At 43.5% G+C, this 15,683-nt stretch overlaps 1 pseudogene; it reads right to left on the bottom strand.

The window, feature by feature from the left end:
- Positions 1-10,215: 10,215 nt before the first annotated feature.
- On the bottom strand, positions 10,216-12,047 carry LOC148119992 (ran guanine nucleotide release factor pseudogene; annotated as a pseudogene).
- Positions 12,048-15,683: the final 3,636 nt, after the last annotated feature.

Raw genomic sequence — 15,683 nt, 5'->3', positions numbered from 1 at the left:
CCCTAAATACACTCTTCCATCCTTTTCATGGGCAGGCTGGCAACTTGGCAGTGTTCTTTACCATCTTGGAATAAGGAAGGTCATTCTTCCAGTCTCTGATGCTGGACTCTTCTGAGATATCACGAATCATGAGAACAACCTTCACTTTGCATTCCCTTTTGTTTTCTGAGGAAGGGTCTCCAGGAACCGAGTCTGGCCTCACATTCACTATGTAGCCAAAGACAACCTCAAAATCCTGATACTCCTGCCTCACCCCTCAAGTACTGAGGTTACATGGTCACCACCATTTCCAATTTATTTCCACCTCTTAGGAATCTGTTTCAACAACAGCTCACTTCTTGGTTCTGTTGCTTCTTATCACTTCTGTAGTTAGGACCAATTATACTTTGCTCAATTATAAAGAACAGGAAAAAGTGGAAATATATTCCCTCACGGTTGTAGAGGGAGTAAGAAATCTAAGATCAGAACAAGAGAGGTTTCCGTGTCCGGCAAAGACCACTCTCTTCTTCGAAGGCAGCGAGTTGCCCCTCACACAGCGCGACAGCGGACAAGAGAAATCGAGCATGCTAGCCCCTTGCCCTTTCACTGGCTGCACGTCCCCAGTTCTGCCTTGTTGTTTCATAACAAAGGGGCTCTGCACCCACTGGGGACATCTCTAGATCTCCTAAAGTCCTTCCCTCTTTTCGTGTTTCTTTTTTTGAGAAAGGGTCTCAGAATCATTATGCAGCCCAGGCTGGTCTCAAACTGGATCCCCATGCCATGGCTGCCTAAGCACTGGGAATAAGACATGAATCTTCAGATCCAGATACAATCTGTACCTTATGATTTACCTTGATAATTAACCTCTGGCATACAAATTTGGGAGACACTCGAATCACAGCAAAGGTTCCCATCTTGTTGGGGGGGGGGTGTCTCAGGTCACTCAGACTGGTCTCAAAGCCAAGAGTTCCCACCTCAGACTCCAGAGAAACTGGGGCTATGGAGTGTGTCTTGGTGCCCAACTTTGGTTTTTTTGTGTTGTTTGTTTGTTTCGTTGGTTGGTTTTGTTTTAATGATCAAAATAACACTTGGTGTTTTTTTTTTCTTGCTGGTTCTTTCTCCATTACACAAATTCCACAGAGCAGAGTCCTTGCATTTGTACTTGGGAATCCATCATTGGACAAAGCAGTATTCGGCCAATAAGCTGGGGCTGGGGTGGTTAGACTTAATCTGTTTCATCCTGAGGGTTCACCTCCAAAGGAACCCATACCAAGATGGAAGGCAAGCCTTCCCCCGCATCCATTCTGAATGGAATCATAGAAACTAAGTACTGACAGAGTTATAGTAATCATTTTCACCCCCAGGTCTATCAGTCATGACTTCAGAAATAAAATCGACTCTCAGAACACCCTAATTCAAGCTCAATACTATTGTAATTGTGAAGAAGGGGTTCTTTCCACTGGAGATAAAAAGCTGACATCGTGAATCACTGAGTCCCATGAGATGCCTACTTGCTCTGTAAGATTTCTAGAATACTGAACGGCTGTGGTGAGCTCTGCACACACGCCTGTGCTAAAACAGAGTAACTATTATCGGGGTCCTGGGTGCCAGGAAGCAAGGCTTCGCCCCAGGGTGAAGGATTTGGCACTGTCCACCTCACCTATTGGTGTTTTAAGGAATAAGGAGTTCTCCTCTTTCCTCAACCCAAATCCCCACTTATTTGTTCATCTTTTGTTTTATTTTGTATTATGTTCTTTCCCTACGACAAAACCTATAGGAAATCTGCAGAACAACTAAGAGACAAAACAAGAAATCAAAATCACACCCAGAAATTCTAAGGCACATGAAGGGGGCAGAGTCCATAAAGTAGAGCTTTATGAACTGACAACCTTTCTAAAGACAAGATTCTACATCTCAAAAAGCATCACAGTGTCGCCATTGGCATCCCAAAGGGCACTCATTGGTGCTTTTTACAACACTGAAAAGTTAGAGCCTGGAAAGATGGTTCAGAGCATTGGTTAAGAGGATTGGTTGGTCTTTCAGAGGACTCAGGATCAGTCCCCAGCTCCCACATGGCAGCTGACAACACTGAAAAATTAGACATAACAATGCCAACAGAGTTGATAGTTTAAGTCAATTGACAGTGAAATTTGCAGCCCTTGATAAAGTTTGATAAAAGCTGAGGACGATACCAAACATGTTTGCTACAACGAACAGAAAAGACAGGTTCTAAAATAGCCCGTGCTAGGAGTCTATGTCCATAATACATCCTGAAGGACACATATAAACACAGGACTACCTCTGAGCCACACAAATATAGCTGAATCTGTGTTCGCTCCTTTTTCATTTTATTTTATTCTCATTTTTTTTAATAAAAGTATGTACTTATATTGTTCCATACCAAAATGTTTTGGAGTTAGTCACACTGAAGCCCACTTAATTGCTTATTAACATCAATTGCTAAACTTGGAAGTCTGGAACACCAGGGATATACCAGCCTGAATGAACAACAAGAAAGCTAAAACCACAGCCACAACACACCCCAGCAAAGAGAGCATTTCTAAGAAGAAACCCAAGCTGGCAGCAGAGTGACTAAATCCTGTTCAGAACCATTACTGTTTTAGATAAACAGAGGAGCAGAGAGATGCAGAGAACATCCACCCAGTGTCTACCATATTGATTCAAAGAATAAACATCTTTATAAAAAGCAATAAAACTGGTCCAAAGCGCTGGCGTTTTATAGCTTGTGGGTCCCAACATTCCTAGTCCATGGAAACCTAAGCTATCTCAGATTTTCAAAGGCCTATCCTTGCCCTGGTGCAGAGAAAACTGCCGTGCGCATGGGAGAGAATATCTGTCCTTCAATAGATGAAGAAGATCAAACAGGCTCCCTCTTGTCTGTCAAGTGGACTTGTTTTACTATTAGAACTTCTTTCTTTGTAAATCTCAATATGTTTAACAGAGATTTTAAGTACTAAATCTCAGAAGAGGTTCTGGGAATGACAGGAATCCTTGATTCCCCTTTCTAATCTCAGCTTCCGGTCCTGTCTGCCTTTCCCCAGAGTACAGTGTGTGTGTCACACATATACACCACTGTCTAGTGTGTATTCAGACCTCCAGGTGATCAGGTGACAAAGCAGGGTGTTCTCAACCAAAACCATTCTTTCTCATACCACTACATGGTGACCACATTTTATTTGTTTGTTTGATCAAATTTTGATGTGGGATTCCCCTTTGTATGCTATCGATATCTTACTATTATTGATTAATAAAGAAGCTGTTTCAGCCAATGGCTCAGCAAAGCAAAGCCAGGCAAGAAATCTGAACAGAGAGATATAGAGAAAGTAGGCAGAGTCAAAGAGATGCCATATAGCTGATGAAGGAGAAAGACACCATAACAGAACCTTACCTAGTAGGCCACAGCCTCATGGCAATATACAGATTAATAGAAATGGGTTCATATAAGATGTAAGAGTTAGCTAATAAGAAACTCAAGCTACTACTAGGCTAAATAGTGTTGTAATTAATATAGTTTCCGTGTGATTATTGACATTCAGATGGCTGGAAAATGAACGAGCAGTCTCTACCTACAATTGGCACATCAATGTGAAGCAACTACATCCACATAAAACCTAAGAGAGCTTGGGAAGGAATTCTAGACACAAAAGGACAGAGCTAAGCATGGCTTTTTGGTAGCCATAATTTTTTAAAGATTTGCTCTGTTTGCTAGAAGCAAGCAAAGGCACAATTCCTTTAAGAGAAGGCTTCCTGACTCAGTGGTAGCAGCAAAAACTGCATGGCTCTTTTAAGAAGGCTTCCTGGTTAGTGTTAGCTGCACAAACAGCTCTGGCTCTTTCAGGAGGTTGAGCACTTGAATGGGGTTTGTGGACAGTGTGCTGCAAGTTACTTGGTGGCAGCATGGACCAACTACTTCTCAGAATTAAGGTAGTGAGGACACCAGAGCTGGTGGTAAAGGTACCTCCATCATACTGAAAGGCTGAGAGAGGTGGAGCCACATTCAGGGCTGCTGTGACCAATCTGCTTATCACTTTAAATGCACTCCTGGTCAGAAAATGATTAAAAATACACAATAAAGACAGATTCAGATAGAAATAAACCTCTGAATGGGTCGTACTTTGTTTAAAAAAAAAACGTACATAGGTTTGAGAGAGAGAAGAAAAGGAGTATAGGCAGTTATAAAACAAAATAGTTTTAAAAAATAAAACAAAGTCTTTAAAGAAACAGAGTATAGAAAGTCATAGGTTAAAGAAGTAACTAGAGTAAAAACTAAACCATGTAAAGATGGAATATACACAGAGAGTCTGGATTATGCATGTTATTGTGTTTTCTTTGAATTTTTTTGACTGTGAAGGATCTAAAGACAGAGAAACATTTCATTGCATGGGCTGCTAAGCTAAATCAACATATATATTTTAAAGGTATCTTGACTCCAAAGTTTGGGTCTAAGGATATGTTGCCTTGGGGGAAAAAAAAAGACTTTCTGCTTTTGTTTCCACAGAAGATGAGAACCTGGGTATTTTTTTCTGGCTAATGTGGTTTGATCAAACAAGACCCCCAAAGCAATGACCCAGATGGTCCAATATCCATGACAGCTTCAAAAACTGCTGACTGAGATGAACCTACCAGACAGGATACTTCATAAAAGGCCTGATTAACAGTGCCCCCAACCAGCAAGAAGTAATCTCGAAAACAATGCTCAATTTGTTAATAAATGATTGCTTATAAATGTTTGTTTACATTTAAAGGGAGATATGCTATAGAGATGAATACTTTGCATTGGTGTGGATCTTGGTTTATTGATACAGATTTAAGGCAAATTTTGTTATATAAATATTTATACTCTTAATTAGATATTGTGTTTGTGCAGCTCACTTAAAAATGTAATTTATAATTAAGAAATATAGGTTAATAGATAGTCATCTATAATAGTCAAGCTTGTAGTTATGTTAGCGAGGTTTTCTAGATGTACAGAGATAGATTTCAGATGAACAGGTATTCTTCAAACCCTTCAAGGACTAACAGAATATAACATTTAAAATGTTTTAAAAACTTAGGTCTTTACATGGTAATGAGACACATCTGCTCCTGACAGCATCAATCTACTTCACAAGGATGATGGGCATCAAAAAGGCTCCTTATGGAGTTTATTAGTCACTTGGGCAAGAAACTGTGCTTGCCTAGACTGCTTTATGGTATGCTGTATGAACTGGATGTGCAGGACCCACAGAAAAGTGACTGCTGAACTTTCCAAAAGACAGATGGTCCTTCAGGGTTCCTGCTTCACAGAAGAAACTGCCACACATTGTAACATGAGGGGGCCTGTTTGTTAAGGGTTTTTCTGTCCTGCCCACCCCCCCCAGATGTTTAGTCCCAGAGAAAAATCACACTGAGATCTCTATAAGTTATAAAGCTGATTGGCCCATTAGGTCAGGCTTCTTACTGGCTAACTCTCACATCTTGATTAACCCATTTCTCTGATCTATGTTAGCCATGAGGCTCAGTACCTTTTTCAGTGGGGCAGTTCACATCCTGCTGCTTCGGTGATCTGGGCAGGAGTGGGAGGAATCAACTTCCTCCTTCCCAGAATTCTCCTGCTCTCCTTGCATCATTTCCACTTCCTGTCTGGTTTTCCCGCCTACACCTCCTGCCTGGCCAATCAGCATTTATTTAAATCATGATTGACAGAATACAGACAATTCTCCCGCAACACATTCTGCATGATACAGAAGAAAGTGACTGACAAACTGCCAAGATATGTAAAACAGCCTTTCAGATTTCCTGCTTCATGGAAAAGTCTGCTGGATACTATGGGCCTGTAGGCTGAAGATGGATGCTCCAGCTTACAAAACTTTGGGTGACTGTCCAGGCAGTGAAATGTCTCTGTCAATTCTAGAGTTTTGAAAGTTGTTTTAAATGCATTTCCTGTTTACTTAAGTAAATTATATCCTTCTGGAGTCTTTGATGAATTTGAAAACTAAACAGTTATAATTTTCCTTAGTGATGATAAAAGATAATTTAGATATGAAACTTTCCAGATGCAAATAGACTAAATATTGTAAGTATAAGTCTTGCTTGATATCTGTTTTGTTTTATGTAATTTTGCTATGTTAAAGTTAAAAACTTCCTTTTTATCTAGACAGAAAAGGGGAGGTGATATGGAATTCCCCTCTGTATGCTGTGAATGTGTTTTATTACTATTGGTTAATAAAGAAACTGTTTCAGTCAATGACTTAGCAGGGCAAAGCCAGGCAGGAAATCCAGAGCTATGCAGAGAGAGTAGGCAGAGTCAAAGAGACGCCATATAGCTGCTGAAGGAGAAAGATACCAGAACAGAACCTTACCTGGTAAGCCACAGCTTTATAGCGATATGCATATTAGTAGAAATGGGTTAATTTAAGATGTAAGAGTTAGTTAATAAAAAGCCTGAGTTAATAGGCCAAACAGTGTTGTAATTAATATAGCTTCCGTATGATTATTTGGGTTTAGGCAACTGGAAAATGAAAGAGCAGCCTCCAGCAATAAATCTGGCCTCAAAGACTCATTGCTCAATTACCAAAATGCTACAGAAACAAAAATGTGGCAAATGTACCTCTTCATAATTGATTCAATTGTTAGTATGTCTCAAATTCCTTATTACTACACCAACCAAACCTGTCTTGGTTTAAATAAATAAGACCCTATTTAGGACATCTCAACCAGCTCTACTCATCTTCACAGGCAACGACTATGGACGCTTTCCCCACAAAGGGGTCCAAATGCAAGGGGAGTCAAAGACTGTGCCTGCCCTTGTGCAACAGCAGAGAACAAGCTTCCTGTTTACAAAGTGTTTACCAGACTTATAGCACTGTGTTATGATTTAAAAAAAATTTTTTAAAAAAACCCTCTTACATTCTAAATGGCTAGAACTGTTCCTGAGCCCCACGGTCAAAGTTAATACTGCACCTTTAGGGTGTACAAAAGCCTTAATACTGATGTCCTGCTGTGCACTTAGCCTGCTTGTTTAACCTGCCTTTAAGAGAACACGGTAGCAACCAACCTTACCTGCCTTGGGTTTCCCATGCAGTCAGCTTTTAAAACCTAAGTGATTGCATAGCTGCAATATTAAAGTATGTACTCTCCCTGGCCCAGAATAAAACACGTGTGTTCATCGTTTGCTGAAAATGGCAGACACAGAGGTTGAAAGTGATCTTATTATAAAGTGAATGTCCACTATGCATGTGGGACTCAACATTTGGATATTACCTGATAAACTATATTAGAATACTGCTGGTTATCTGGGTCAGCTGGAGTCTGAATTACCCTTGCAAGACTCTGGTTCCTGGGAAGTGTCCCTTATTCCTTCCCCTATGTGAAACTTCCTAAGATAGTCAATAAATATGGAGCAAAGCCTTAGGGGTAGACAGACGGTGACAGACAGACACACGGACAGCTTCACAAAGCAGTCTTCAGAAAGGCACAGATTCAAACTCAGACAACAGACAGAAAAGGGACAGAAGACACAGCAGTACAAGTAGAGAATTCAAATCTGGGCTCACTCTTGGCTAAATGACTCCAGGGGGAAATGCTTGTATTTCTTTCCTTAATGTGACACCGATCCATTACTGGTGACTCAGAGTGAATCATCAATGCATTTAATCCACACAAGATTATCCTTCCCTTGAAGACCGTGAACACTTACAATTTGCAGGATTTATTCTTTTGATATTCCGGATCCTAACCTCAGGTTTGCAGTTGCGATGCTCGGTTGTGAAAATCCGCAGTCCTAGGCAAGGACAGCGCTAGCATTGATTTAAAATCCCCGCACAGATAACATTCCCTTTTGTAAAGAGGCTTTCTGAGCCCTGGGCAATTCATTCATCATCTTTAGCTTTTGCTGAGGAAAAAAGCTAGCTGTTCACCTCTCTCTAAAGATCAAATCCACTGTGTTCAAGACAAATTGCTTCCTTCTTAGGGGTTTAAAAAATTATTTACTTCTAAGTCCTAATGAAGATATATCACTTCACAGACCAGCGAAAAACAGTCCCAGGTACAGCTTTTGAGTGAGCCCCAGGAAAGGTCAGAAAGGTTATAACATAAGAGGTTTCCACTGCCTCAAACCATCCTTTAGAGCTGCTACAAGCTCTGCGGGCCATGCCAGGCAGCAGCTCTGGTGGGTGGCAGCAGGGTCACCCGTGGAAGCCACTCATATCTCTAACAACAGAACAATCAGATGGCTCCGCTTCCAGGAGGATAATTCCACACTCCTTTCAAACCTCGCGTTCAGAGGCAAAACGGCAGCAGGACGGCTTTTGACAATGGATGCTGCCGGTCTCAGTTCCTCGCGCCCTTGGAAGGTGAGAGGCTAAGGTGTTCCACTAGACAAGGAGCAACTCGGAGACATCAAGGCCCAGAAGATCTCAAACCACTCCATCAAGTCCAAGTAAAGATGTCACTTTGAAGGGCAGAGTTTAGTTCCTTCTTTTCTCGCTGAACGTCAGAGTGGTGCATGACTCGGCAGTGCGTCTTGACGGAAGAGAGAAGAGGGAAGAAGCTCAGGCACTTGGGCACTCAGCGTGACGGTGCCGACAAGGAGGAGGTTTCCTCGCTGTGATGGCTGCATTGCAGTCTGTCCAAGGGTAGAACTGATCCTGGGTACTAGCTAGTGACCAGAACACAGATACCTTAACAACCCCATTTGGAAACTGAGTCTTTATTACCATCAGGGTACACCAGCCCTCATTCTCCTTACTCTGGGAAGCATGGACTTAAGCCCAGACTTTCCAAACCTCCCTCAGTGGAACGCTTTAGGAGGGATTAGAAGCATAAATAATCTAGAGAAAACCTACACACCCCGCCCTGACTTAACCCAGAAAGCTATGCCTATCCACTTTACAGAACTCATGGTTTGTAATACATGTTCTACCCCTACTAATTCTATACCTGTAAATGTCTTAAATGGGGAAAAAAAGGAACAAGAAACAAACAAAAAAAAACCCACAGGTGAGAGAATGGTAGAGTCAAGAAATCAAGCAGATATCCAACATTTGGGGTCTGGAGAGAGAAAGGGGGAGGTGGGGTCAAACTATCCCACTGCCCTGAAGACACTGGTAAGAGCTGGTTCCCCACCGGCACCTAAGGAAAACTCTAGATGGACATGGTGACCCAACATGGGTCCTTCTTTTGAGCTGTCTTTCTTGTAACAGCTATAGATGATGTGTGACAGCTATAGATGATGTGTGACTTTGTCTCATAAACACACTTCTGCTCCAGTCAGTTGGCCGAGCCACTCTTCCTCTTCTTCTAACACAAGCTCCTGCCATTCCACGGGAATCCGTTCTGCAATTAGTGAAATCAGTTTGGCCCCACCCAATTGGGCAGCCACCAGATTACCCCACAGAGCCACCACAGGCTCCTATCTGTGACCAGTTTGGGTTCCCCATACTGGAAAGTCATGATTGACTACGAAATATGGGCTTTTGTAAAAGAGAGGCATGCCTTTAAGTGTGTATTCTCTCTCTCTCTCTCTCTCTCTCTCTATATATATATATATATATATATATATATATATATATATATATATATATACGTATATATATGTACGTTGGTGTTTTGCCATGAGTGTTGGGTCTCCTGGAAGTAGAATTACAGACAGTTGTGAGCTGCCATGTGGTGGCTGGGAACTGAACCCGGGTCCTCTGGAAGAGCAGTCAGTGCTCTTAACCACTAAGCCATCTCCCCAGCCCCAAGTCTGTATTCTCTTAAGAAATACTGGAGGTCACATTGTTCGCGTCCCTTGCTGAGCTTGTTCAGCAGAAGATGCTGCAGGAATCACAGCTGAAGTGTCCTCGGACATCATTCAAGTCGCCTTCATCTTGAGGAAGCAACATCCAGGCTCCACTACGGCTCAGTCTGGAAAGCACTCAGACAAACATTAAGTCTCCGGTCTATAGTCCCAGTTCTGAACTCCACTCTCACATTTGATCTTTTGTTTCACCTCTGGCTCTTCTCCAATCTCTTCATGGGTCCATGTTTCTGTGTGTTCCTCTCTTATCCTCAGATGTCAGACTCTCCACCGGGTTTCCCTTAGGGTCTCAATATAAAAATAGTTCTTTTTTTTTATATATAAAGCAAGTTTATTTCCACAGAGGAGGTGTCTTATGTTTATGTCCAGGGAGAAAGCAGAAAGAAACTCCCCTTCTCAGAACTGGGTCCCTGAGTCCTCAGCAACAGTTATGTTGTGTTCCACCATCTTTACTGGGGACCAAAGATGTTGGGATCGTGAAGAGTCAAACTAGTCACCAGTTGTTCAAAGTTACCCAGGCTCCAAGGTGGACATGACAGATTTTCAGGGCCAAGAGACCTGCTGTTAGAGGGGGACTGATTGAAGGTGAGCAAGATATCAGTTAGGTACTGGGGCAGCCGAAGCAAGGCCTGATGTAGTGTGACATCCTTTGCAACCTGCTGGTTTTCTTTAGCTACCTGCTGCTTGCCAGAAAGGAACCAGGCATCTTGACAGCTGCCCCTCAGGGATAAGTTCTCCAAACAGAGAGGCTGCACAGATAACACGTGCACGGCCCTAGCCCCCTGCACCCCGCCAACGTCCTCAAAATGGTACCGCGCAGCCGCTTCGCCCCGCACGTGGGCCTGCAGCTCCAGAAGTTCCACGATCAGACTCTGGTCGGTCATGGGATGGCAGAAAACTTCTTGGCTGTCCAGGACCGATCGGAGGTCGCTCACATCAATGGCCCCAGGCGGGAGGATGGCAGAGAAGGCGCCTCCGAACAGTGGACAGTTTCGACAGACTCAACTATGGACATTAGCGAGGTTTTAAAGAAACCTATATGGGCCTTTGAGGCATCTCTTCCTCTGGGGTTCCGGAGCAGCCACCACCTCCTCCCCTATAAAAATAGTTCTTAATGTACCTATATAATGTATTCTTTTTTTGTTTTGTTTTGTTTTGTTTTTGTTTTTGTTTTTCGAGACAGGGTTTCTCTGTAGCTTTGGAGCCTGTCCTGGAACTAGCTCTTGTAGACCAGGCTAGCCTCGAACTCACAGAGATCCTCCTGCCTCTGCCTCCCCAGTGCTGGGATTAAAGCTGTATGCTTCCGCCGCCCAGCCTGTGATGTAGTCTTATGGTAAGCCTCAGAACACGCCCGTCAATTACCCAGAAGTCAGTGAACATGAAAACATTATCCATGGTATCATGCACTTTATATTCTTTACTCCTGTGGAGATAATATGGAAATTGTTCGTATTTTTGTTAAGTTGTTTTCAGGGTGGGAAATCAAACACACACTAAGCAAGCGTTGTCACCCAGCTAGACCCCATGTGTACCCTATAGCCTGCTTTTGTAAGTTTTGAACCAACCGCATGCGTGCTATTTCAATCCAGGATGAATTCTCTACTCAAAGAAGCTGCTCGTCTGAGTTTGGGTCAGCGTGTTGAACCCTACAGCAGGCCTCCTTGCCCGCATTCTCCGTACCACACAATTCACACGGCTGCTGACTTAACTTTCTAAAACACGGGGAGAAAGACTACTCCCCCCGCCCCAATCCTTCTGCTGCTCTCCAGGCTTAGGATCCCACACCCTGCTTTGGCCGAGGTTAGCGCTCCTGTCCCAGCCATCCCATCCTACAGCCCTCACCATCCCTGAGGTCTCAGCACCCTGGGCACACTCCATGGAAACCAAGCTTCTGGGTGCCTAGTCCTGTATCCGGTGTATCTTCCCTACTTTGCCTACCTGGAACAGTCTTACACAGCTCCCATGATGCTCCTCTTCTCCATAACCTTTCCTGCTTCTAGTGTAATCAGATTCCCTCCTTACCAACTGCTGGGCCACTTCTACAGTTCTGAAATTCTTCATATGCCTTGACACTCGCATAAAAATCAGACAGCATAGGTGTCTCTCAATTCTGAAACCTCTCCTTTAGTTATCTTTCCAATGCTAAATTTTACACAATAAATGCCATCCAATAACTATTTGTGGAGAGGAATTTAATCTCTGGCTTACCACATAGACTCAAGTGTTCAATTAGCCTTAAAATCCACACCCCAGTGGTCAGTTCCATTTTCCCCTTCCTAGCTATGCCCCCTGTCAGTCACCAGGAAGCCAAACTGAGATCTCTCTTCCTGAAACTTGCAAGTGGAAAGTAACATCCCTGGTTTCAGGGGACAGAGGGTTATGGACCAGCTGCTGCTGTTCTGAACAGTTCCGCTGGCAGGAAGGACCACTCCAGGGTATCCTACCGCGGTCTCAAAACTATCAGAGAAAGCAACTGAGAGCTGCCCAAGGCCCTTTCAATACAGTTCCTCACGTTGTGGTGATCCCTAACCATAAAATGATCTCATTGCCACTTCATAACTGTACTTTTGCTGCTGTTTTGAATTGTAATGCAAATATCCAATATGTGAGTCCCAAGGAGGTTGCAACCCAGAGGTTGAGAACCACTGTGGTAGAGGAAAGCGAGAGACTGCCAACACAGTCTGCTGGGCAAAGGCGAGCCCGTCATTAAATGGTAATTTGGGCAAAAGCGGAATACTTAGTGAATTTTGCCTGACCCCTTGAATTCTATTTCCCTTCCAAAGAAATTATATACATTTCTGCTCAGAGCTTTTCTCCAAGAAGCACCAAATAATATAGCCGTCCCCGTTGTTTGGGGGTGGGACTCAGTCTAGAGATACTGGCTTCAGTAACTTCAATGTTCCAAGTCCAATGTTCAGTTTCCTCTTAAGGTGGCTTCAGAAGGGTGTCTTTATTGGCAGCTTCCGCATGTACTGGAGTGTAATTAGTGTTCTTCAGTAAAAAGCTGTCCCGTGGCCCTGCCAGACTGCTGAGCTCTCTTTCCTAGCGACCTGTGTCATTTTCTTTCTGGTGCTGGTTGCTGCTACCATGTTAAATGCCTGACCCCCTGAATGGAACTTATAAAGAGATCCGAACCCAAGAAAACTGAAAATAAGGACCGCAAAGAAAAAGGGAGGTCTGAAAAGATAAATATTCCAAGCTTAATCTAAAAACAAAAAACTGGAGGCTCCTAGTCTCAATCCTCCCAGGCCTCCCATGAATGTCAATGAGAAAAATCTTTTTATCTTTCAGTGGCCTACTTTGTAACCAGCTAATACAAAAAGAAAAGAGGACAAACAATAAGAACAGAGCTCAAAGCAAACCCGCCCCCACTCCTGGAAGTAATCAGCACTTGGGTTATAACTTCAAATCCCACTTGCCGGCAACCCCTCCCTCATGACTCCTCCATGGCTCTGACTGCAGATCAGCCACGCCTGTTCCCAGCTCTGGTTGATCGGGCAAACATTCTTCGTCCCACCACCACCCCATACTGTTTGTGAGGTTTATGTTTGGTTTTGCACAGGTCAGTAACTGTGCTTTATCATGGCTGCCTTTTGACTTCAGAAGGGTCTAAATAAATAGTTCAGAGGAGAGCATTTGATAGACCTAGACTCCAGCATTAAAATATCAAAGCTTTTGTTGACTATCATGGGGAAATGCGCAAAAAGCAAATGGTGAAGCCAGCGTTAAGCAGCTGGCTCAGAAGAGAGGGCGGCTGGCAAGCAGAGCTCTGTGGAGATGTTAACGAGCTCCACTTGATCATTCCCCAACGTTTGCACATGTGGGAACATTACATTGTATTCCCTGCATGCTATGGTTCATCTTTAGCATCAAATTAACAATATTTGGAGTCACCTGGGAGACACATCTCTGGGTAGATCACTGAGGGTGTGCCCAGAGAGGTTTAACCCTGAATGTGAGTGGCATCATCCTACATGCTAGGCACCCAGACTTAATAAAGGCAGGAAGAAGAGAAAGCAAGCTGAATGTTCTCTCTCTGCTTCCTCGCTGGAGATACAATATGAGTAGCTAGTTCACACTCCTGCTGCCACACTGCCAAGGTTTCCAGTCAAGCAGCCAAAACAGACCAGTAAGTTGCTTCCAGCAGATATTTTATCATAGCAACAAAGAAAGCGATTGCCTTTCTCAAAAATAAAACTTAAGGGGGCTGGAGAGACGACTCATTGATTAAAAGTACTTGTTGCTCTTGTAGAGGACCTGGGTTCTGCTCCCAGCATCCAATAGCTTTGTTAACTATTGGCTACTAAGACACAGGTTGACACCAACAGAATTCTTTATTAGCCAACTGGCGACTACACTGGATGCTTGGGACCTGAGTGCAGTCCTGAGCCTTTCTCGGGATGAGCTGCAAGCACACAAGCCATATCCTGGTTGACACACCTCAGCTAACAAGAACAGTTAGCCAGAAGCAGAACTTCAGAGGCCAAAAAGCAAGGTTATTACAGTTAGGGATTTTCCCAGAACTATGGGCTTTGATGGATTCAGTCTTAGTTCTTATCTTGGCAGGTGTTTCTGACTACACGATGGGTTCCAAGGCCTGAATGGTTCTTCCATCATGGAGTCAGCTGTGTTAAGGTCTGGGAAACTGCTAAGGTCTGGAGGCCTCTTACAATAGTGTCTAACAAATATCTGTAACTCCAATTCCTAAGGATCCAGTTCCCTTTTCTAGATACTGCATGTGTGTGGTACACAAAAGTTCACGCAGGCAAAATACACAAAGTAATCTAATTCAACAGGGAGACGGCTTAGTCAGTGAAGTGCTTGCTGTGTAAGCATGAAGACCGAGTTCAGATCCCCAGCACCCACGTAAAAGCAGGACGCAGTGGCCACACCTGTAACCGCGGAGAGGCAGCTCCCTGGAGCTCATTGGTCAGCTGATCTAACAAAATCAGTGAGCACGGGTTTAGTGAGAGACCCTGCAATGAAATAAAATGGGGAATAGTAGAGGAAGATGCCTAGTGTAGCCTCTGGCCTTACACACACACACACACACACACACACACACACACACACGCACGCACCTACAGATATATGCGCAAGTAAGCACACACACACAAATAAGTAAGTTAAAAAAAATCTGGCCGGGCGGTGGTGGCGAACGCCTTTAATCCCCCCACTCAGGAGGCAGAGGCAGGCGGATCTCTGAGTTCGAGGCCAGCCTGGTCTACAAGAGCTAGTTCCAGGACAGGCACCAAAAACTACAGAGAAACCCTGTCTCAAAAATCAAAACAAAAAATCTTAAAATTCTATAAAAAAGGGAACCAGAAAAGATGTTTCAGAAATGTCAGGACTGTTGAGGGAGGTCTTCTTTCCACAGAAAACCAGGTTGTCCCTCCTGCAATGTGTTGATTCCTGCAGCCTTTGTGCTTTTCTCTGGAATACAGCCTTTTTAGGCTGTCTCTCCAGCTGTGTCCCAGGGGCCTGTGAGGAATCAAGTTTCACCATAGCTCTCTGCTCATCATTTGACGCATAACCCAAGCCCTCACACAAACAGGCATCCCTATCCTATTTCTGCCACTTACCAGCACATGTTATCAAGAATCCTCTTTACAAGGTTTTGATCTTCACACTACAGGTAAATGTCTCAGTTATGAAAATACTCCAGTATTCAAGGTTCTAAAACTTATGGATGCTTCATAAAACTGCCAGCATTGCAAACAAACATCTTCATAACAAGAATGTCAGAACAATCATCAAGATGCTCCCGTAAACTTAATGGCACATCCTTTTTCCCTAAAGCACCCTAACAATTTGCTCACACTCTCTCTCTCTCCTCCTCCTCCTCTTCTTCTTTCCTTCTCTCTCCATCTCTTCCTCCCTCTCCTCCCACCACACACACAGA

Source organism: Myodes glareolus, chromosome 13 (assembly GCF_982192425.1).
Source record: "Myodes glareolus chromosome 13, mMyoGla1.1, whole genome shotgun sequence".
NCBI lineage: Eukaryota > Metazoa > Chordata > Mammalia > Rodentia > Cricetidae > Myodes > Myodes glareolus.
Note: the sequence above shows the minus strand (reverse complement) of the source record. Positions and strands in the feature narration are given on the sequence as shown.